This window comes from Panthera uncia, chromosome X (assembly GCF_023721935.1).
Source record: "Panthera uncia isolate 11264 chromosome X, Puncia_PCG_1.0, whole genome shotgun sequence".
NCBI lineage: Eukaryota > Metazoa > Chordata > Mammalia > Carnivora > Felidae > Panthera > Panthera uncia.
The window spans coordinates 70,601,028-70,623,739 of NC_064817.1; positions in this window are offsets into that span (position 1 = coordinate 70,601,028).

Consider the following 22,712-nt stretch of genomic DNA (forward strand, 5'->3'; position numbering starts at 1 on the left):
GGACAAAATAAAATCAACTAAGCCCCTGGTAACAAACACATAAACTGTGGACCCTTACACATATTGAGAAGCAACCACATAATTAGCCCCAAACTAGCACAACTGTGATTCTAGAGATAATTGATCAGCCTGAGAACAGTCAGGACAAGGCCATTACCTGCTGAAACCACCCCATGAGCACTAAAAGCGGTGTTTGTTCCTTCAAATATACCAATGCAAAATACATGTTTCACTAAGAATCAGACAAATATAAAACCACCAAAGGAAACTAATGAAGCTCCAAGAAATTGAGATCTATTATTTGCATTAAAAATAATTTTAAAAAGGATTTTAAGAAAACTGAAGTTTAAGAGAACAAAGACAGACAAGCAAAGAAAATAATGAAAATAATGCATTAAAAAATGAGACGTGTATTACAGAAAATCCATGAAAAAGAACCAAAGAAAAATACTGGAGATGAAGAATTTACTGAAAAAACTGAAAAATTTAATAGAGAGATCAAGAACAGACTTCATCATGCATAAGAACCAGAGAACTTAGAGACACAGCATTTAAAATTAGTTAGAGGAACAAAAAAGAAAAAAAAAAGATTGATAAAGAGTCAAGAAACTCTACATGAATTATAGGACACCATAGAGTAAATGAACCCTCACAACATGGGACTCTGAAATGAAGACAGAGAGAAAGGGGCAATAAGTTTGTTTAAAGAACTATTATCTGAATACATTTCAAATCTTGGGAGAAATATACATATCCTGGTACAGAAAGCTCAAAGAATTCCTAGAAAGACCAAACCAAAGAATGTCACTATAAGATACTGTATAATCAAAATATTAAATGTCAACGAAATAATTTTGAAAGCAGTAAGAGAAAAGTGACTCATCACATACAAGGAAAACCTTATTAAACTATGGGCAGATTTCTCTGCATAAACATGGCAGTCTAGGAAAGACTGAAATGACATATTCAAAGTGCTGAAGTTAAAAACTGCCAACCAAGAATATTATATCTGGAAAAATTGTTCAAGAAGAAGAAGAAGAGGAAGAAAGAAAAGAAAGAAAGAGGAAAAGGAGGAGGAGGAGTTGACCAAGATGGAGACACAGGAAGCTCTTGAACTCCCCTCCTCCAATGGAATGTACAAGTGGTTAAGCAACTTCTATATATTTAGAGAATGAGGAAATACCCACATCAAAACAAGTAGAAAAAGTTGAGACACATTCTTGCCATAAAACCCACTCCCAGAACAATTGTGAAGGAATCTCTGACTCCAAGATTCTCTTTGAGGTGTGAAGGGTTTGAAACCAACATCGAGTGCCCCTACTTTAATAATTACATCAGGGGACAAACCCCCAAAACAGAGATCTCTGGAGGTTAATGTAACTTGTATTCATGAGATCCATATGACTACAACAAATAAAGAAGCCATTCTTGATGGGTGCATTAACATTCATTGGGATTATCCCCTAAAAGTTCAAATAGAGGGTGCAGAAAAAGAAACCACCCTTCTCTTTGGAGATCTCTGAAAAGTGTTTATCTACATAATTTAAAGCGTGTTGGCTGAGTCTATGGCTTCTAATTTAGCAGATTTCTGGAAGCTGGCTGTGAGCCTCCCTAGAAATTGGGGAAGTCTGCATGTTGCTTCTCATGCCTTCTCCCTCCAGCCCACTCCAAATTGCCACTATCTCCCTGAAAGGAGTTGTCTACATAAGTGTGTCCCCCCCCCCCGATTTATGGCCACTGACAGGGACTAGATCCTGAATCATCTCACTCTAATAGTCAATGAGACTTCCATTCATTAGTCCCACAGGATTGTAGCAAACAAAGAAACAGTGCTTAACTATCTCTTAGGGCTTAGCACAGAGAGAGCAGGTAAAACTGCCCATTCCTCAGTCTTTTCCTGAAAGGGTTTATCTGTATACTTTAAAAGCTTGCCACCTAAGAGCCAGGCTTCTAATATGGCAGGCATCTAGAGGTTGGCTGTGATTATCCCCAAAACTAAACTGTGTACACCTCCACAACCTTCTCCCTCTAGCCTGATACAGTAATAAAACCAAGTCATAAATAACTCCCATGAAGGAGTTGTACACATGTCTTGTGCCCCAGCTTTTACAGTTGTTGCCCAATTGACAGGTCCTAGCCAACAGAGCTTGCATTCCTGAGCCCTACATAAGTCTACAAACAAGCAGTTCTTATTAGGCACAGATGTACCACTCATGGCTATTCACCTGGGCTCAGCACAGAAGGAGCAGTGGAAATAATGTCCATCTCCTAGTTTCTGCATGGGGGCAAAATTGCCTACTTTCCCAGCTATTTCCTAAAAGTTAAGCTTCTATTTAGCCTGTACTTAGGTGTTGAATGAAATCTTTCTCTTTGGAACACTGATGAGTGTTGACACACCCACAACTACTGGGAGCCACTAAGAACAAATAATACCATTTGGGCAATTACATAAGATTGAGATACAACCAGAGAATCAGGTTGGGCTGATTGACAAGTTTCACTTCCTACATGAGACAAGTCTGTCAAGATTGGGAAAGATGGTTGTTGTATCTAATGTATAGAAACCAACACCAAGTCAAGGAAAATGAAAAAAAAAAAAAAACAGAGGTATATGTTACACACAGAAAAATAAGATAAATCTCCAAAAGTCAACTTTAGTAAAACAGGATTTGTTTGATAGAGAGTTAAAAATAATAATCATAATGATGCTCATAAGGATCAGGAAAACAATGCTTGATCAGAGTGAGAATTTCAACAAAGAGAGAAAATATTTTAAAAGAGCCAAAGCATAAGAGACTGTTAAAAACTGAGAACAGGGGCGCCTGGGTGGCGCAGTCGGTTAAGTGTACGACTTCAGCCAGGTCACGATCTCGTGGTCCGTGAGTTCGAGCCCCGCATCAGGCTCTGGGCTGATGGCTCAGAGCCTGGAGCCTGTTTCCGATTCTGTGTCTCCCTCTCTCTCTGCCCCTCCCCCGTTCATGCTCTGTCTCTCTCTGTCCCAAAAATAAATAAAAAACATTGGAAAAAAATTAAAAAAAAATAAAAATAAAAACTGAGAACAGAGGGTTGATGGGGGGTGGGAGGGAGGGGAGGGTGGGTGATGGGTATTGAGGAGGGCACCTTTTGGGATGAGCACTGGGTGTTGTATGGAAACCAATTTGACAATAAATTTCATGAAAAAAAAGTACAAAACAGAAACAACACAACTGAAGCATACAATAACTAAAGTGAACAATACACTGGAGGGGCTAAACAGCACACTACATAAAGCAGAAGAAACAATCAGTAAAATCAAAGACAGTTGAATGGAATTCATTGCATTAGAGAATCAAGAGAAATTTTAAAAAATTAAAGAGTTAAGGTAGCTTAAAGGACTTGCGGTATTCCAGTAAATGGACCAATATACACATTATACAAGTCCCAAAAGGAGAAAAGTGGAAGAGCTAGAGAATATATTGAAAGAAATAATGGATGAAAACTTCCTTAACCAGGGAAGAGAAACACGTATCCAGATATAGGAAGCCCCAAAAGCAACAAATAAGATAACAGACACAAAGACACCTTAAAATGAAATTGTCGAAAGTGAAAGGCAAAGAAAGGATCTTAAAAGCAGCAAAAGAAAAACACCTTATTATATACAAGGGAACCCCCTTAAGACTCTAAGCAGATTTGTCAGCAGAAACTGAAGGCCAGAAGTAAGTTGGATGATGTATTGAAAGACATAAAAGGAAAAATTGCCAATCAAAAAGACTACCTGGCAAAGTTGTCCTCCAGAAATGGAGGTATAAAGAATTTTCCAGACGAATAAAAGCAGAAGGGGTTCATCACCTCTAGATCAGCATTACAAGAAAGGTTAAAAGGAGTTATTCAAGCTGAAACAAACACACTTGAATTAGTAACAAGAAAACATGTGAATGTATAAAAGTCACAGGTAAAGTAAATATATAGTTGAAATCAGAATTCTAATGTAATGGTGGTGGATAAATCACATAATTCTAGTATAAAGGTTAAAATACAAAATCATTAAAAATAAATATACAATAATCTGTCAATGGATAGACAATGTAAAATGATGTACATTGTGACATCATAGACAAAATGGGAAGAGTTTTTGTATGCATTTTAAGTTATCAGTTTAAAATAGACTATTTTGAAATATTTTATGTTAGCTTTATGGTAACCACAAAGAATGAAAGCCTCTAATAGATACACAAAAAATATAAAGAGAAAGAAATCAAAGCATACTACTAGGGAGATCACCAAATCACATAAGAATAGAGCAAGAGAGGATGAAAAGAACAAAGGGAGAACAACAACAACAAAAAAAAAAATTTTAAAAATGGCAATAGTTAGTCCATGTCTATGAACAGTTATTTTTAATATAAATTGATTAAATTCTTGAGTTAAAAGACAGAGTGGCTACATGTATAGAAAAATAATATCCAACTATATGCTATCTACAAAAGACTCATATAAGATTTAAGGACATATAGGAATGGAAAGTGAAAAGGTGGAAAAAATAGTCAATGCTAATGAAAACCAGAATGAGCAGGAGTAGCTATACTTATATCATAGAAAACAGATTTTAAGCCAAAGCTGTAACAAAAGACAAAGAAAGCCATTGTTGTGAAAGGTGTCAACTTATTCAACAGGATATAACATTTGTAAATATTTATTCACATAACAAAGAAATGCATAAATACATAAAGCAAATATTACAGATTTGAAGGGAGAAATAGAAAGCAATAGAATGTTAGCAGAGTACTTTGATGCCTCTCTTTCAGGAATGGATAGTTCAATTAGACAGATAATTAATAATAACGAATTGGAGTCAAATGACACATAAGACCACATGGACCTAATACACATACACAGAACATTCCATCCGATAGCACCAGACATGCTTTCTTCTCAAGTGCACATGGAACATTATTCAGAATATATCATATGTTAGGCCACAAAATAAATCCTGATAAATTTAAGAATACTGATCATGTCAAGCTTTATCTAAACAAAACAGTATAAAACTATATATAAATTAGAAAAATAAAACTAAAAAATTCACAAATATGTGAAGATTAAACCACATGTTCCTGAATAATGAACCAAAAAAGAAATCTAAAAGTACTAAAAAATTAGTGAAATTTACATGCATTAAGAAACAAAAGATCTCAAGTAAACAATTTAAATTTACACTTCAAGAAATTGGGAAAAGAATAAATTAAACCCAAAGTTAGCAGATGGGAAAACATAAGGAGTAGAACAGAAATAAAAAAGAAATAGAAACTAGAAAGACAAAAGAGGAGATCAACAAAATGGGGTTGGTTTTTGTAAAGATCAACAAAATGGACAAATTGTTAGCTAGACTGAGAAAAAAGACAGATGACTCAAATCAATAAAATTATAAGGAAAAAGGAGAAATTAAACTGATATCACAGAAGTGCGAGAGATCACAAAAGATGACCATGAACAATTATAAGCCAAACATGTAGATATCCTAGATGAAATGAATAAATTCCTAGAAACATAGAACCAACTAAGAATAAATCATTAAGAGATAGAAAATCAGGGGAAATCAATTACCAGGAAAGGGATTGAATAAGTAATCAAAAACTTTCAAAAAAAAAAAAAAAAGTAAAGCCCAGTACCAAAGCCTTTACTGGTGTATTCTACCCAACATTTGAAGAAAAACTAATACCAATCCTTCTCAACTAAACTCTTCCAAAAGGGGGTGGGGGGAGAGTGAGAGAGAGAGAGAAGGAAACACATTCAAGCCCATTTTATAAGGTCAGGATAACCCTGATACAAAGCTAGACTAGCACTCTACAAGAAAAAAAAAATTACAGACCAATGTCCCTCATGAATCTAGATACAGAACTCTTTAGCAAAATATTAGTAAAATAAATTCAAAAGGTCACTAATAGGGTCATGCCTCATGATCAAGTGAGTATTTTCTCAGAGATGCAAGGATGGTTCAACATACAAGAATTAGTAAACATGATACACCACCTAAAAAAGGAAGGATAAGGGGCACCTGGGTGGCTCAGTTGGTCAAACATCTGACTCTTGGATTTGGCTTAGGTCGTGATCTCACAGTTTGTGAGTTCCAGCCTTATATTGGGCTCTCTGTTGACAGTACAGAGCCTGCTTGGGATTCTCTCTCTCTCTCTCTCTCTCTCTCTCTCTCTCTCTCTCTCCCTGCCCCTCCCCAACTTCCACTGCCTTTGTCTGTCTCAAAACAAATAAACTAAAAAATGAATAATAAAAATTATACGGTTATCTCAAGATGAAATAAAGACATCTATGGCAAACCCCGCAGACAGCATAATAGTCAATGGTGAAAAGTTGAAAAATTTTTCTCTAAGATCAAGTTGCCACTTTCATCACTTTGTTCAATATATTATTAGAAATCCCTTCTGCAGCAATTAAGCAAGAAAAAAAAAGACATCTAAATTAGAAGGGAAGAATTAAAACTGTCATTGTTTTCAAATGACATGATACTATACATAAAAATCCCTAAAGACTACACCAAATGACTGTTAAAACTAATAAACAATTTCAGTAAAGTTTCAGGGTGCAAAATTAACATACAAAAATCAGTTACATCTCCATACACTAAAAACAAACTATGTGGAGAAAAAAGGAAAGCAATTCCATTTACAAAGCAACAAAAACAATAAAATGCCTAGGAATACACTTAACCAAAGAGGTGAAAGCCCTATACACTGAAAGCTGTAAAGCACTGATGAATCAAATTGAAGGAGACACAACTTAGCGGAAAGATATCCCATATTTTGGGGCACCTGGATGGCTCAGTTGGTTGAGCATCCCATTTCAGCTCAGGTCATGATCTCACAGTTGGTGAGATCAAGCCCTACATTGGGCTTGCTGCTATCAGCATGGAGCCCATTTCAGATCTCTGTCCCCCTCTCTCTGCTCCTCCTCTGCTTGTGCTCTCTCCAAAAGAAAAAAAGAAAACTTAAAAAAGAAATATATCCCATGATTATGGATTGGAAGAATAAATATTGTCAACATGTTCCTACTATTGAAGTGATCTAGAGATTTAATGAGATTCCAATCCACACATTCCAATGACTTGTTAAAAAAAATTAGGGGCGCCAGCCGGTTGAGGGTCTGACCGGCTCAGGTCATGATCTCATGGCTTGTGAGTTCGAGCCCCATTTTGGGCTCTGTGTTGATGGCTCAGATCCTGGAGCCTGCTTCAGATTCTGTCTCCATCTCTCTCTCTCTCTCTCTCTCTCTCTCTCTCTCTCTCAAATATAAACATTAAAAACAGGTTTTTTTAAATTAATGTTTATTTATTTTTGAAAGAGAGAGAGAGAGAGGGACACAGAGCATTATCGCGGGTTGGGGCAGAGAGAAGGAGATGCAGAATCTGAAGCAGGCTCCAGGATCTGAGCTGTCAGCACAGAGCCAGTGGTGGGGCTTGAACCCAGGAACCAGGAGATCCGATCTGAGCTGAAGTGGGAAGCTTCACCAACTTAGCCACCCAGGTGCCCCTCCAATGACTTTTTTAAAGATACAGAAAAATACTATCTTAAAATTTGTATGGAACCACAAAAGACCCCAAATAGCCAAAGTAATCTTGAGAAAGTAGAATAAAGCTGGACTCATCACACTCCTTGATTTCAAACTGTATCACAAAGTGTTAGTAATCAAAACTGTATAGTAATGGCATAAAACAGACAAAAAAAATAAACCCATGCATATACAGTCAACTAATATTTCACAAGGGAGCCAAGAATACTCATGGGAAACCGTGAGTCTTATCAACAAATTTTGCTTGGAAAACTGGATATTCACATACAAAATAATGAAATTGAAACTCTATCTTACACCACTCACAAGAATTAACTTAAAATGGATTAAAGACGAAAGTGTAAGACCTGAATCTTTAAAATTGTACAATAAGTCTAAGGCAATTATTCAATGATATTGATATTTTATTTGCTAAAACATCAAACAGTATCATTTAAGAAATACCTTTATAATATTGATTAATTGACATGCCATGTTTTTTTTTTCACTGTGAAACATGAGATATAACTATTTCTGCTTATGAGGAAACACTGAAATATATGCTCCTTGAGGTTAGAGACTGTTATTTCTTCACTAATACATAGATTAAAAACAAACAAACAAACAAACAAACAACACTTCATTCAATACTTAGTATTTCTTATGTAGAAAGAAACTAGGCAAAATAGATTTTGGCATCTTTTATTTCTCCCTTTGATTCAGAGGCAAGCCTGTAGGGACTTCTCGAAACCCCATGATTAATAAACTAAAAAAGCCTTCACTACTGAAAACTTTACTACACATTTTTAGGACTTGAATGAATGAGGATGACAATAGTAGAAACATCCCAATAAGCAGGGAAAATTCCCTACAAGTTAGTTTATGCTATCTCCCAGAGTCAAACATGCTGTTGTAGTGAAGAAGTAAAGTGCTAAAAATAAAACCAAAAAAAAAAAAAATCCTAAAATAATTAAAATGAATGCATATAAATGTTCATTAGAAGGTAAATTTCCACAACAATGAGAGCAGCACAATTAGGTATTCATGGATGGAGGTTATGAGGCTGGAAGATAAATGATATTTGCTCAACTTTCTCCTCGGTCCATCCACAAGAATCACAGGTTTGAAGTTTTAGAATTTTTCTCCCTCTCTATTCTCTGCTCTTGTACAGAAGACTCAAGAGAAATAAAAAAAAAAGAAAAAAAAAGAAAAAGAAAAATACTTATTTTCCTTTTCAGATAAGACAGAATAGATGATAAGGTTGGGGGCAGCTGACAACTGTTTATAATTTTGTTCAGTAACCTACACTAAATAGACTGTATTTGGGATGAAATATCAGTTAGGGAGATGAGGCAAAATTGCATATAAATTTGTCCTTGTCTTCTGACATTTACTCAAGTTTTGGCTACTAGAAACTATGAAGATCGAAATTCTTTCTCTGATTCCCTATGGAATTTTGGGTGTTGAAGCCACAAAGTTTATGAAAACATTTTTTTTTCACTATTAATATTACCAAGTATGAATTACTTAGTCTATCGTCTTTGATGAGTCTTTTTGCTAAAATAAAATTGAAATTGGAATTTTTATTTATTTAAATCATTGAAAATATAATCTGGAAAATAAATGAGGTTAAAAAAAGTAAACTGAAAGAAAGCAATTATTTGTCAACTGTAAACATCCCACTTATAAAGGTAATCTTAATAACCTGAAATTCTTATAGGCAATTCTTGAGTTAATTTCTCCAACTTTGAAGGCATACTAAACTTAGGCAAAAATTAGAGAAACTTTTATCCCTTTTAAATTACATGAGATAATAGCAACTACCTGCATATAACTCTTGGGAAACACAAAGAGTTGGTGATAATTTTCTTTAGACACAACCACTAAACTATTCCATGATTGATACATATTTCTTTCCTTTAAGACAAAAACAAAAGTCAAATATGACTGGCATGGTTCCTAAGGTAGCTAGACTAGCATGGTCATACTATTTATGAATAGCCATTATATCATACTATTTAATTACAGCTGTAGAAAATATTTCAAATAAAAGATAAGAAATTAATTTTCTTAAGACTCAATTCAACAAAATTCAACTAACATTTAATGAGGATTTTCTGGGCAATATCCTAGGTTCTAGTTATAAAGTACCAAAAAACATAATGTCAGCTCTCAAGGTTCTCTCAGTACAGTAGCAAAAAGAGTTATGTTAATCAAATAAGTACCTGATAGTGTTATGCATTAACAATAAAAATCAATATGCATACTATGTAAAAGCAGCATAGAAGAAGTAACTCACTTGGATATGAGACTTAATGAAGTTTTCACACAGTGTATGATAACTTAAAAATATTGTAAATAATTTTTCACACAGTGTATAATTTAAAAACGTTGCAAAGAATGAACAAGATTTTAAAGGAAAATCTGTCTTTGGAATTTACACTGTTGGTAAAAATCTTAAAATTATATTAAATATATTTACATATACTTATATATTCTTATATTTAAAACTCCTTTCTCTTGCCTGTAGCCTAGTTCAGAGTTTTTTTATATTAAAAGATAAATAACTTCTTTGTTGTTGTTTTGGAGTTCTGTAATTAATTGTAGCAGCATCTTTAGCCCCTACCCACTGGATGTTAATAGCACCATTACCCGTTGTGACAACTAAAATCTCTCCACAAATGCTCCTAGTTGAGAGCAATCATTATTCATTTATTTAGCAGCGTATTCTTTTACTGAACCTTCTATTACTCATTTAGTAACCAGAGTATTATTTTATTGACATACTAAAGCTTTGCTCTTACTTGATTGAATTACATTCTCTTATCTGCCTTTCATTGCTCAGTGCTGCAGGGATGAAATTTAATTTTAAAATGGATTTAGTTTCAAAGTGCTCAAATTTGCTTCACTGTTCTTCATTGTCAACAAATGCCAGGATGATTCAAGGAATTGTGGTTACCAAGGTTTGTAGTTTCTAGTATTCTTGATTACAGTACAAACTAAATTTCAAAGATTCCTTTTAGATATAAAATGATAAAGGATCAGGATAGGACTTCATTCTCAGAAGAGGAAACAACCCTAAATTCAAAGGTAAGTGGCCCACTGTGAATCTTGTTTTCTGTAACATTATCCTTTGATTATTTCATGATAGTATTGGAAATACTGTCATTTTTATCTCAGTCTGATTGATGATCCATTCTAGTTTTTATGTGTGATCCAGGAACATTTTTGTTTGTTTCAATTTTTATGTAAACTCCAGTTAGTTAATATATATTGTAGTATTAGCTTCAGGAGTAGAATTTAGAGATTCATCACTTAACATTTAATACCAAGTGCTCATCACAAATGCCCTCCATAACACCCATCACACATTTAACCCATCCCCCCACCAACCCCCCTTCCATTAACCCTCAGTTTGTTCTCTATAGTTAAGAGTCTGTTTTATGGTGTACCACTCTTTTTTCTTTCTCCTATGTTCATCTCTTTTGTTTCTTAAATTGACATGTGAGTGAAATCATATGGCATTTTATTTCTCTCACTGATTTATTTTGCTTATCATCATCTAGCTCCATTCATATCATTGCAAATGGAAATATTTCATTAATTTTAATGAATAATATTCCATTATATCTATATATAGAGCATATCTTCTGTATCCACTCATCAGTCAATGGACGTTGGGCTTTTTCTGTAATTTGGCTATTGCTGATAATACTGCTATAAACATAAGTGTGCATGTGTGCTTTGAGTCTGTAATTTTATAACCTTTAGTAAATACCTAGTGGTACATTTCTGGATCATAGAGTAGTTCTATTTGTAACTTTTCCTCCTTACTATATTCCATAGTGGCTGCACCAGTATGCATTCCCAGAAACAGTGCAGAGAATTTCCCTTTCTTCACATCTTCATCAACATCTGTTAATTCTTACGTTGTTGATTTCAGCAATTCTGACAGTTGTGAGGTGATATTGTAGTTTTGATTTGTATTTCCCTGATGATGAGTGACATTGAACATCCTTTCATGTGTCTCTGGGAGATATGTCTGTCTTCTTTGGAAAAATGTCTATTTACATCTGCCCATTTCTTAACTGGATTATTTATTTTTTGGGTGTTGAGTATGATAAGTTCTTTATAGATTTTGGATACTAATCATTTATCAGATATGTCATTTGCAAATATCTTCTCCCATTCCAAAGGTTGCCTTTTAGTTTTGTTTCCTTTATTGTGCAGAGGTTTTATTTTGATGAAGTCTCAACTTCATTTTCACTTTTGTTTCCCTTGTCTCTGGAGATGCATCTAGTAAGAAGTTGCTGTGGTTGATGTCAAAGAAGTTACTTCCTGTGTTATCCATTAGCATTTTGATGGTTTCCTGTCTCACATTTCATCCAAATTAAATGTATTTTGTGTATGGTGTGAGAAAGTGATCCAGTTTCATTCTTCAACATGTTACTATCCAGTTTTCCACCATCATTTCTTGAAGAGACTGCCTTTTTCCATTGAATATTGCTTTGTTAAAGTTAGTTGACCATATAGCTGTGAGTGTATTTCTTAGTTTTCTGTTCTGTTCCATTAATCTATGAGTCTATTTTGTGCCAGCACCATACTGTCTTGATGACTAAAGTTATGTAATATATCTTGAAGTCCAGTATTGTGATGTCTCCAGCTTTACTTTATTTTTTTTCAAAATTGCTTTCATTATTCATGGCCCTTTGTGGTTCAATACAAATTTTATGATTTTTTTCTAGCTCTGTAAAAAATGCTGGTGGTATTTTAATAGATATTGCATTAAATGTGTAGATTTCTGGGGTAGTATAGATATTTTAGCAATATTTGTTCTTTCAATCTATGAGCATCAAATGTTTTTCCATTTCTTTGTCTCATCTTCAATTTTTCCTCATTTGTTTCTCTCATCTTCAATTTCTCCCATAGCATTGTATGGTTTTCAGATTATAGATCCTTTACCTCTTTTGCTAGGTTTATTCCTAGGTGTCTCATGGTTTTTGGTTCTATTGTCAATGGAATTGGTTCCTTGATTTTTTGTTCTGCTGCTTCATTACTGGTTTATAAAAATGCAACATATTTCTGCACATTGGTTTTGTGTCCTGTGACTTTACTTAATTTGTGTCTCATTTTTATCAAATTTTTGATGGAGTTTTTTATATTTTACACATACAATATCATGTAGTCAGTGAATAGTGAAAGGTTGACTTATTCCTGCTGATTTGGATGCCTATTATTTCCTTTTGTTTAATTGTTGAAGCAAAAAACTCTCAGTACTATGTTAAATAACTGGGGGAAGTGGGCATCCCTCTTTTGTTCCTGACGATAGAGGAAAAACTCTCAGTTTTTCTCCATTGAGGATGATATTAGCTATTGTTTTTTTGTATATGACCTTTATGGTGTTGAAGTATGTTCTCTATATCCTTACTTTGTTTGGGGTTTTTATCAAGAAAGGATGCTATATTTTGTCAAATGATTTTGCTGCATCCATTGAGAGGATCATATGGCTTTTATCCTTACTTTTATTAATGTGGTATATCAGGTTGATTTACAAATATTGAACCACCCATACAACTCAGGAATAAATTCCACTTTATCACGGTGAATGATTCTTTTAATGTACTATTGGATCCAATTATCAGTATTTTGTTGAGAACTTTTGCATTCATGTTCATGATATATTGCCCTGTGATTCTCTTCTTTAGTGGGGCCTTTGTGTGGTTTTGGAATCAAAGTAATCCTTGCCTTGTAGTATGAATTTGGAAGTTTTATTTTTTGGAACACCTTGAGAAAAATAGGTATTACTTCTTCTTTAAATATTTAGTAGACTTCCCCTGGGAAGCCACCTGGCCCTAGACTTTTGTATTTTGGGAGCTTTTTGATTACTGATTCAATTTATTTCTGCATATCAGTCTGTTCAAGTTTTCAATTTCTTCCTGTTTCAGTTTTTGTAGTTTATAAGTTTCTAGGATTTTATTCATTTCTTCCAGTTTTCCATACTTGTTGACATATAGTTTTTTCATAATATTCTCTTTTAATTGTTTGTATTTATGTTGTGTTGGTTGTGATCTCTCCTCTCTCATACATGATTTCATTTGTCTGAGACATTTCTCTTTTCTTTTTCATAAATATGGCTAGGGGTTTATTAATTTTATAAATTGTTTCAAAGAACCAGATTCTGATGTCACTGATCTGTTCTACTAGGTTTTTGTTGTTTCTGTGTCATTTATTTTTGCAATAATCTTTATTATTCTCCTTCTGCTGGCCTCAGGCTTCATTTATTGTTCTTTTTCTAGCCCCTTTAAGTGAAAGGGTTGCATATTTGAGATTTTTCTTGCTTCTTGATGTAAGCATGTATTGCTATATACTTCCCTCATAGGACTGTTTTCACTAGATTTAAAGCTTTGGATTGTAGTGTATCATTTTCATTTGTTTCCATGTTTTTTCTTTATTTCTTTAATTTCCTGGTTGATCCATTTATTCTTTAGTAGGATATTCTTTAACCTTCATGTATTTGTGGTCTTTCCTAAATTTTTCTTGTGATTGACTTCAACTTATATCGTGTTGTGGTCAGAACATATGAGTGGCATGATCTCATTCTTTTTTAATGTTCAAGGTCTGATTTATGATCTAGTATGTGATCTATTCTGGGGAATGTCCCATGTGCACTCAAAAAGAATGTGTATTCTGCTATTTTAGGATGAAGTGTTCTGAATATATCCGTTAAGTCCATCTGGTCCAGTGTGTCATTCAAAGCCATTGTTTCCTTGTTGATTACCTTCTTAGATGATCTGTCCATTGATGTTAGTTAGGTGTTAGTGTCTCCTACTATTATTGTATTATCAATGGGTTCCTTTATGTTTGTTATTAATTGTTTTATATATTTGAGTGTGCCAATTTTGAAGCATAAATATTTACAATTGTTAAATCTTGTTGGATAGTCCCCTTTATCAAGATAGAGTGCCCTTTTTCATCTCTTGTTTTAGTCTTTGGTTTAAAATCTTGTCTGATATGAGTATTGCTACTCTGACTTTCTGTAGATGTCCACTAGCCTGATAGATGGTTTTCCATCCCCTTATTTTCAATCTACAGGTGGCTTTATGTCTAAAATGAGTCTGTTGTAGACAGCATATAAATGTGTCTTTTTTTATACATTTTGAACCCTTCTGTCTTTAGATTGGAGCATTTAGTCTATTTCCATTCAGTGGTTATTGATAGATAAGAATTTATTGCCATTGTATTATTTAAGTCATGGTTTCTGGAGCTTTTCTCTATTCCTTTTTAGTCATTGCCACTTTTGTTCTTTCGTTTCCACTCAGTGAGTCCTATTTAATATTTCTTGCAGGGATAGTTTAGTGGACATGAACTATTTTAGTTTTTCTTTGTCTGGGAAACTCTTTCTCTTTCATTCTATTCCAAATGATAGCCTTGCTGGATAGTTTTCTTTGCTGCAGATTTTTTTCCATTCAACACATTGAATATATGATGTCTCTCCCTTCTCTTCTGCCAAGTTTCTGTGGAGAGATCTGCTTCTTACCTTATTTTTCTTCCCTTGTAAGTTAGTGACTTCTAATCTTTTATGTTTTTAAGCTTTTTTTTCTCATCTCTGTATTTTGCAAATGTAACTATGATAAATCTTCGTATTGGTCTGCTTTTATTGATTTTGATGGGAGTTCTCTGTGCCTCCTGGATTTGGATATCTGTTTCCTTCCTCAGATTAAGGAAGTTTTCTACTATAAGTTCCTCAAATAAATCTTTCCCCTTTTCTCCTCTCTTCTGGGACTCCTATGATACAAATTTCATGGAGTTGCTGTGTTCCCTATGTCTACATTCATGATCTAATTTTATGTTCCCTCTTTTTTCACCTTCATTATTTTCCATAATTTTGTCTTTTATATTACATATTCATTTTTCTGCTGCTTCCAACCTTGTGGTTATTACATCTAATCAGTTTTTCATCTCAGTTTTAACATTTTTTTTTTAATTTTAGCCTGATTTGTTTTTAGGTCTCTTATCTCTGTGGCAAGGGACTCCCTGGTGTCCTCTATGCTTTTCTCAAGCCCAGCTAGTATCCTTATTATTGTTGCTTTAAATTCTGGAACAAGCATATAACTTACATTTGTTTTTGTTTGTGTTGTTTTGTTTTTAATTTTTTAAGTTTCTTTATTTATTTTGAGAGAGACAGAGACAGTGTGAATAGGGGAGGGGCAGTGAGGAAGACAGAGAATCCTAAGCAGGCATCACACCATTAGCATAGAGACCAATGTGGGGCTCTAAACCATGAAACTATGAGATCATGACCTGAGCCAAAAACGAGAGTTGGATGCTTAACCAACTGGACCACTCGGGTATCCCATATTAGTTTTCATTAGATCCCTGGTCATGACATTTGCTTGTTCTTTCTTTTTGGATGAATTCCTCTGTCTTGGCATTTTTTATAGGTATCTGTCTTCTTCTGTGTGTAAGAAAATCCTGTTATGTTTCCTGATCCTGAGAGTAATCACTTTATGAAGAAGAGGTCATTTTCTCTCCAGGGCTTGGCTCTTCAGGAAGTGATTCTGGTGTATACTGTGTGTGCTTTGCTGCCGTGTTTGCTGATGTTTCTCTTCCCCTGGGTCTATCCAAGGCCAGCTGGTTGAGTTTAAAAACTCCAAACATTAGGGACCTGGCCTGGTGCAGACCTGCTTTGGTCCTCTGGGGGCAGGTCTTGTCACATTGTGGCTGGTGCAAGTTTGTCCCAAGGGGCAGTAGCACCAAGGCACAGAAGCTTGAAATTTGGATAAAATTATAAAATGCAGCAACAAGCCAGTGTCCAGGTTAGTAACCTTCAGTAAATGTCTCTGTGCCTATACATTTTTGTTTTCTCATGACAGTCCTAGTTTATTTCTATTGCCCCAACAAGTGAACCACTTGGTTGACTTTGTACAGATCTAGACAAAAACAAATTATGGTTACTGTGTATAAATATCTTAAACGCAATTTCATTTCTTGTCAGTATCTTGCAAATTTCAATGTCATCTAGCATCAGATATAAGGGAGGTGCTTAACTTAAGTGATAGACAATAAAGTTTTGTTAAAATATTTGTCTTAATACAGTTCAAAACAGTTTTATTCAAAATAGCTTTCAAATATACCTAGTTTTCCTATAAGTTTATTACGTTCCTACTTTATGAATCTATGTTTCTAGTAGTAATGGAAGAGATTTTTTATTATAATGTATATCAGTGTGTGTAATAATGCAATATTGTTTTAAAATGTTTATCTTATAAAAATAAGACAAAACTATAAACATACTTGTTTTATTGAATTAATTAAAATGATTATTTCATTAAGAAACATTTACTGTTTTACCTATTTTATCTTTAATATGTTTAACAGATTCTAAATTGTTATTTAAAATTCCTCATAAAAATACACTATCTGAGAACAATACAGCTTCCCTTTACTTTTACCATATGGGTTATAGTGTAAAATGTCAAGAGGAAGGACTTTTGAGCACTATAAGCACTTCGGATTTATAGAAATCTTGAGATAGATGCCTTATATTTCTATGTGCAGTATATACAACCAATAAATAAAATGAAATATATGTATATTACAATGTTAAAATTCTATTCATAGACAGACCAACAGAATAATCAACAGACTATAGTAATAAAATAATACATCAAGCTTTGCACACGTCTGTAAAGGAAATCAAATTTGTGTATAATGGCAAGACTTATGGGAAATTTCATTATTTGATTTTTAATACTAACATTTCTAACAAAAATAAATAGTGAAAACATAAAAGGAACAAGTGTCAAGTAGCATGTAATTAAATGCATTACAGCACTTTAAAAGTACCAGTTTGGGGCAGAAGACTTGAATAGACATCTGTCCATAGAAGACATATAGATGCTTACAGACATATGAAAAGATGCTCATGACCGATTGTCAGGGAAGTGCAAATCAAAACCTCAAAAATATATGACCTCCTACATTTTGGAATGGTTAAAATCAACAACACAAGAAGCAACAGTTGTTGGCAAAAATATGGAGAAAGTGGAACCCTCTTGTACTGTTAGTGGGAATGCAAGCTGGTGCAGTGACTCTGGCAAACAGTATGGAGGTTCCTCAAAAAGTTTAACATAGAACTACCCTATGATCCTGCAATTGCACTACTAGGTTTTTACCCAAATGATACAAAAATACTAATTGAAAAGGACATATGCACCTAGTATTTATAGCAGTGCTATCTATAATAACCAAACTACAGAAGCAGCCCAAGTGTCCGCTGACAGATAAATGGATAAGAAATATGTGGTATACTTAGCCGATGCATTTCTCAACCGTAAAAAGAATAAAATCTTGCCATTTGCAATGACATGGATAGAGCTAGAGAGTATTATGCTAAGTAAAATAAGTGAGAGAAAGACAAATACACTCATGTGAAATTATGAAACAAATTAGCAAAAGGAAAAAGAGACATAACATATTTTATTTATGTATTCATCTATTAATTAATTAATTAATTAATTAATTTAAATATCTTACCTATATTTTATTAATATAGAGTGATTTAGACAAAGGCAAAGGTAAGATCCTTTTTTATTATTTCATTTTTGAGAAAGAGTGAGTGCAAGTGAGTAAGGGGCAGAATGAGAGAGAGAGAGAAAATTCCATGAGGTGCAGAGAGAGATGGAGAGAGGGTGTGGAGCCTAGAGCAATGCTCAAGCCCACCAAAACCGTGAGATGAGGCTTGAGCTTATCTGGTAGGGGGTTCGAACTCACAAACCATGAGATCATGAACTGAGCTGAGGTCGGATGCTTAACCATCCGAATCACCCAGGAGACCCCAAAATAGATTTTACCTATTGAGAACAAAGTGATGGTTACCAGAGGGGAGGTGAGTTGAGGATGGGTCAAATGGATAATGGAGGTTTAGGAGTGCACTTGTGATGAACACAGGATGAAGGATGCAGGTGTTAAATTACTATATTCTATACCTGAAACTAATAAAACACCATATGTTAACTAACTGAAATTAAAAAAAAAAACATTAAAAAAAGAAAAAAAGGAAATTAATGTACAATTAGGAGCAAAATGACAAATACAATATGACAAATATAACAAATAAAATATAAATTATTATTTGGTCATCTATGAAGTGAGCTCATAATATATTTATAGCTTTATTGTTTTTTAAAAATGTATTCTCAAGTTAGCTTACATACAATGTAGTCTTGGCTTCAGGAGTAAATTCCAGTGATTCATAACTCACATGTAACACCCAGTGCTCCTCCCAACAAGTGCCCCCCTTAAAGCCCAATATCCATTTTCCCCACCCCTGTCAAACTTCAGTTTGTTTGCTGTATTTAAGAGTCTTTTATGGGGTCGCCTGGGTGGCTCAGTTGGTTAAGCATTGGACTTTGGCTCAGATGATGATCTCACAATTCATGTTCTAGCCCCACATCGGGCTCTGTGCTGACAGCTCTGAACATGGAACCTGCTTCAGATTCTGTGTCTGCCCACTCTCTGCCCCTCCTTTGCTTGCATTCTCTCTCTCTCTTAAAAATGAACACTAAATTTTTTAAAGAGTCTCTTGTGGTTTGCCTCCCACTCTGTTTTATCTTATTTTTCCTACCCTTCCCCTTCCATCTGTTAAGTTTCTCAAATTCACATATGAGTGAAATCACATGATACCTGTCTTTCACTGACTGATTTATTTCACTTAGCATAATACCCTCCAGTTCTATCCACGTTGTTGCAAATGGCAAGATTTAATTTCTTTTGATGGCTAATATTCCATTGTACATATATACGAAATCTTCTTAATCCATTCATCAGTCGATGACCATTTGGGTTTTCTCTATAATTTAACTATTGTTGATAGCACTGCCATAAACATTGGGGAGCATATGACTCTTCAAATCAGCACTCATGTATCATTTGGTTAATTTCTAGTAGTGCAATTGCTGGGTCATAGGGTATTCTTATTTTTAAGTTTTTGAGGAAACCCCACATTGTTTTCTAGACTGACTGTGCCAGTTAGCATTCCCACCAAAAGTGCAAGAGGGTGTCCCTTTCTCCACATTATCGCCAACATCTGCTCTTTCTTGAGTTGTTAATTTTAGCCACTCTGATGAGTGTGAGGTAGTATCTGAGTGTGGTTTTGATTTGTATTTCCCTGACAATGGGTGATGTTCAGCATCTTTTCATGTGTCTGTTGGCCATCTGGATGTCTTCTTTGGAAAAGTGTCTATTCATCTCTTTTTCCCATTTCTTCACTGAATTACTTGTTTCTTGGGTGCTGAGGTTGGTAAGTTCTTTATAGATTTTGAATACTAACCCTTTATCTGACATGTCATTTGCAACTATCTTCTCCATTTCTGCCAATTGCCATTTAGTTTTGTTCATTGTTTCCTTTGCTGTGCAGAAGGTTTTATCTTGGCGATGTCCCAATAGTTCACTTTTGCTTTTTCCCTTGACTATAGAGACATGTCAAATAACAAGTTGCTGTGGCTGAGTTCAAATAGGTTGCTGCCTATTTTCTTCTCAAGGATTTTGATGCTTTTCTGTCTCACATTTAGGTATTTCATCCATTTTTAATTCATTTTTGCACATGGTGTAAAAAAGAGGTCTAGTTTCATTCTTCTGCATGTTGCTCTCCAGTTTTCCCAGCACGATTTGAAAAGATTCTTTTTTCCATTGGATAGTTTCTCCTGCTTTTTTGAAGATTAGTTGGCCTTATATTTGGGGGTCCAATTCTGGCTTCTCTATTCTATTCCATTGTTCTATGTGTCTGTTTTTGTGCCAATACCATACTGTCTTGATGGTTACACCTTTGTAATACAGCTTGAAGTCTGGGATTGTAGTGCCTCCATCTTGGGTTGTCTTTTTCAACATTACTTTGGGTATTTGGGATCTTTTGTGGGTCCATACGAATTTTAAGATTGCTTGTTCTAACTCTGCGAAGAATTCTGGTGCTACTTTGATTAGGATTGCACTCCATGTGTAGATTGCTTTGGGTAGTACAAATATTTTAACAATATTTTTTTCTTTTAATCCAATAGCAGGGAATGTTTTTCTATTTCTTTGTGCTTTCTACAATTTCTTTCATAAGCTTTCTATAGTTTCAGGACACAGATATTTTGCCTCTTTGGTTAGATTTATTCCTAGGTATTTCAGCGGTTTTGCTGCAATTGTAAATGGGATCAATTCCAGGATACCTCTTTCTGTTGCTTCATTATTAGTGTATAGAAATGTGACTGGTTTCTGTATATTGGTTTTATGTCCTATGACTTAGCTAAATTACTGTATCAGCTCTAGCAGGTTTTTTGGTGGAGTCTTTCAGGTTTTCCATGTAGAGTATCATGTCATCTCTGAAGAGTGAAAGTTTCACTTCTTCTTTGCCAATTTGGATGCCTTTCATTTAGTCTTCTTGTTGTTTTTTGTTTGTTTATTTGTTTGTTTGTTTCCCTGATTGCTGAGGCTAGGACTTCCAACACTATGTTAAACAACAGTGGTAAGAGTGGACATCCCTGTTGTGTTCCTGATCTCAGGGGAAAAGTTCTCAGGTTTTCTTTATTGAGGATGATATCAGCTGTGGGGCTTTCATATATGGCTTTTATAAGGTTTAGGTATTTTACTTCTATCACAAATTTCTTGAGGGTTTTTTATGAAGAAAGAGTGCTGCATTTTGTCAAATGCTTTTTCTGAATCTATTGACAAGATCATATGGTTCTTATCCTTTATTCTATTAATGTGATGTATCACATTGGTTTATTTGTGAAATTGAAACAGTCTTACAGCCCAGGAATGAATCCCACTTGATCATGGTGAAAAATTATTTTAATGTACTGTTGAATTCGAGTTGTTAGTATCTCACTGAGATTTTTTGCATCCATGTCCATCAGGGATATTGGCCTATAATCCTCCTTTTTAGTGTGATCTTGTCTGCTTTTGGAGTCACAATAACACTGGCTTCATAGAATGAGTCTGGAAGCTGTCCTTCCATTTCTGTTTTTGGGAACAGTTTGAGATAGGTATTAACCCTGCTTTAAATGTCTGTTAGAAATCCTCTGGGATGCCATTTGGCCTAGGACTCTTTGGTGGGAGATTTTTGACAACCAATTAAACTTCTTCGCTGGTTATGGGTCTGTCCAAATTCTCTATTTCTTCCTGTTAGAGATTTGGTAGTGTATGAATGTCTAGGAAATTGTCCATCTCTTCCAGATTGTCCCGGTTTTTGGCATATAATTTTTCTAGTATTCTATAATAACTATTTGTATTTCTGTGGTGTTGTGATCTCTCTTCTTTCTTTCGTGATTTTATCTACTTGGGTCCTCTCTCTATTCTTTTTGAGATGTCGTGTTTCAGGTTTATCAATTTTGTTTATTCTTTCAAAACACCAGCTCTTAAATTAATTGATCTGTTCTACTATTTTTTTAATTCTACAATGTTTAATTCTGCTCTAATATTTATTACTTCTCTTCTCCTGACTTTGGGCTTTATTTGCTGCTGCCTTTCTAACTCCTTTAGGTGTAAGGTTAGGTTGTGTATGTATTTGGGACCTTTCTTGCTTCTTGAGATAGGCCTGAATTGCAATGTATTTTCCTCTTAGGACTGCTATTGCTGAATCCCAAAGGGTTTTGACTGGCATCTTTTCATTTTCCTTTGCTTCCATATATATTTTAATTTATTCTCTAATTTCCTGGTTGAATTATTTATTCTTTAGTAGTATTTTCTTTAACCTCCATGTGTTTGGGGGCTTTACAAATTGTTAATTGTGGTTTATGTCAATCTTCATAGCATTTTGATCTCAAATCCTGCATGGTATGATTTAATTCTTTTTATACTTGTTAAGGGATGTTTTGTGACCCAGTAAATCATCTATTTTGGAGAAGGTTTAATGTGCACTAGGAAAGAAGCATATTCTGCTGCTTTAGAATTAAAAGTTCTGAATATATCTGCTAAGTCCATCCGGCCCAATGTCAGTCAGAGCCTTTGTTTCTTTATTGATTTTATGCCTAGATGATCTGTCCAATGCTTTCAGTGGAGTATTGAGATCCCCTACTGGGGCACCTGGGTGGCTCAGTCAGTTGAGTGTCCCACTTCTGCTCAGGTTATTATCTCATGGTTTGTGAGTTCAAACACCTTGTTGGGCTCTGTCCTGACAGCTCAGAGCCTGG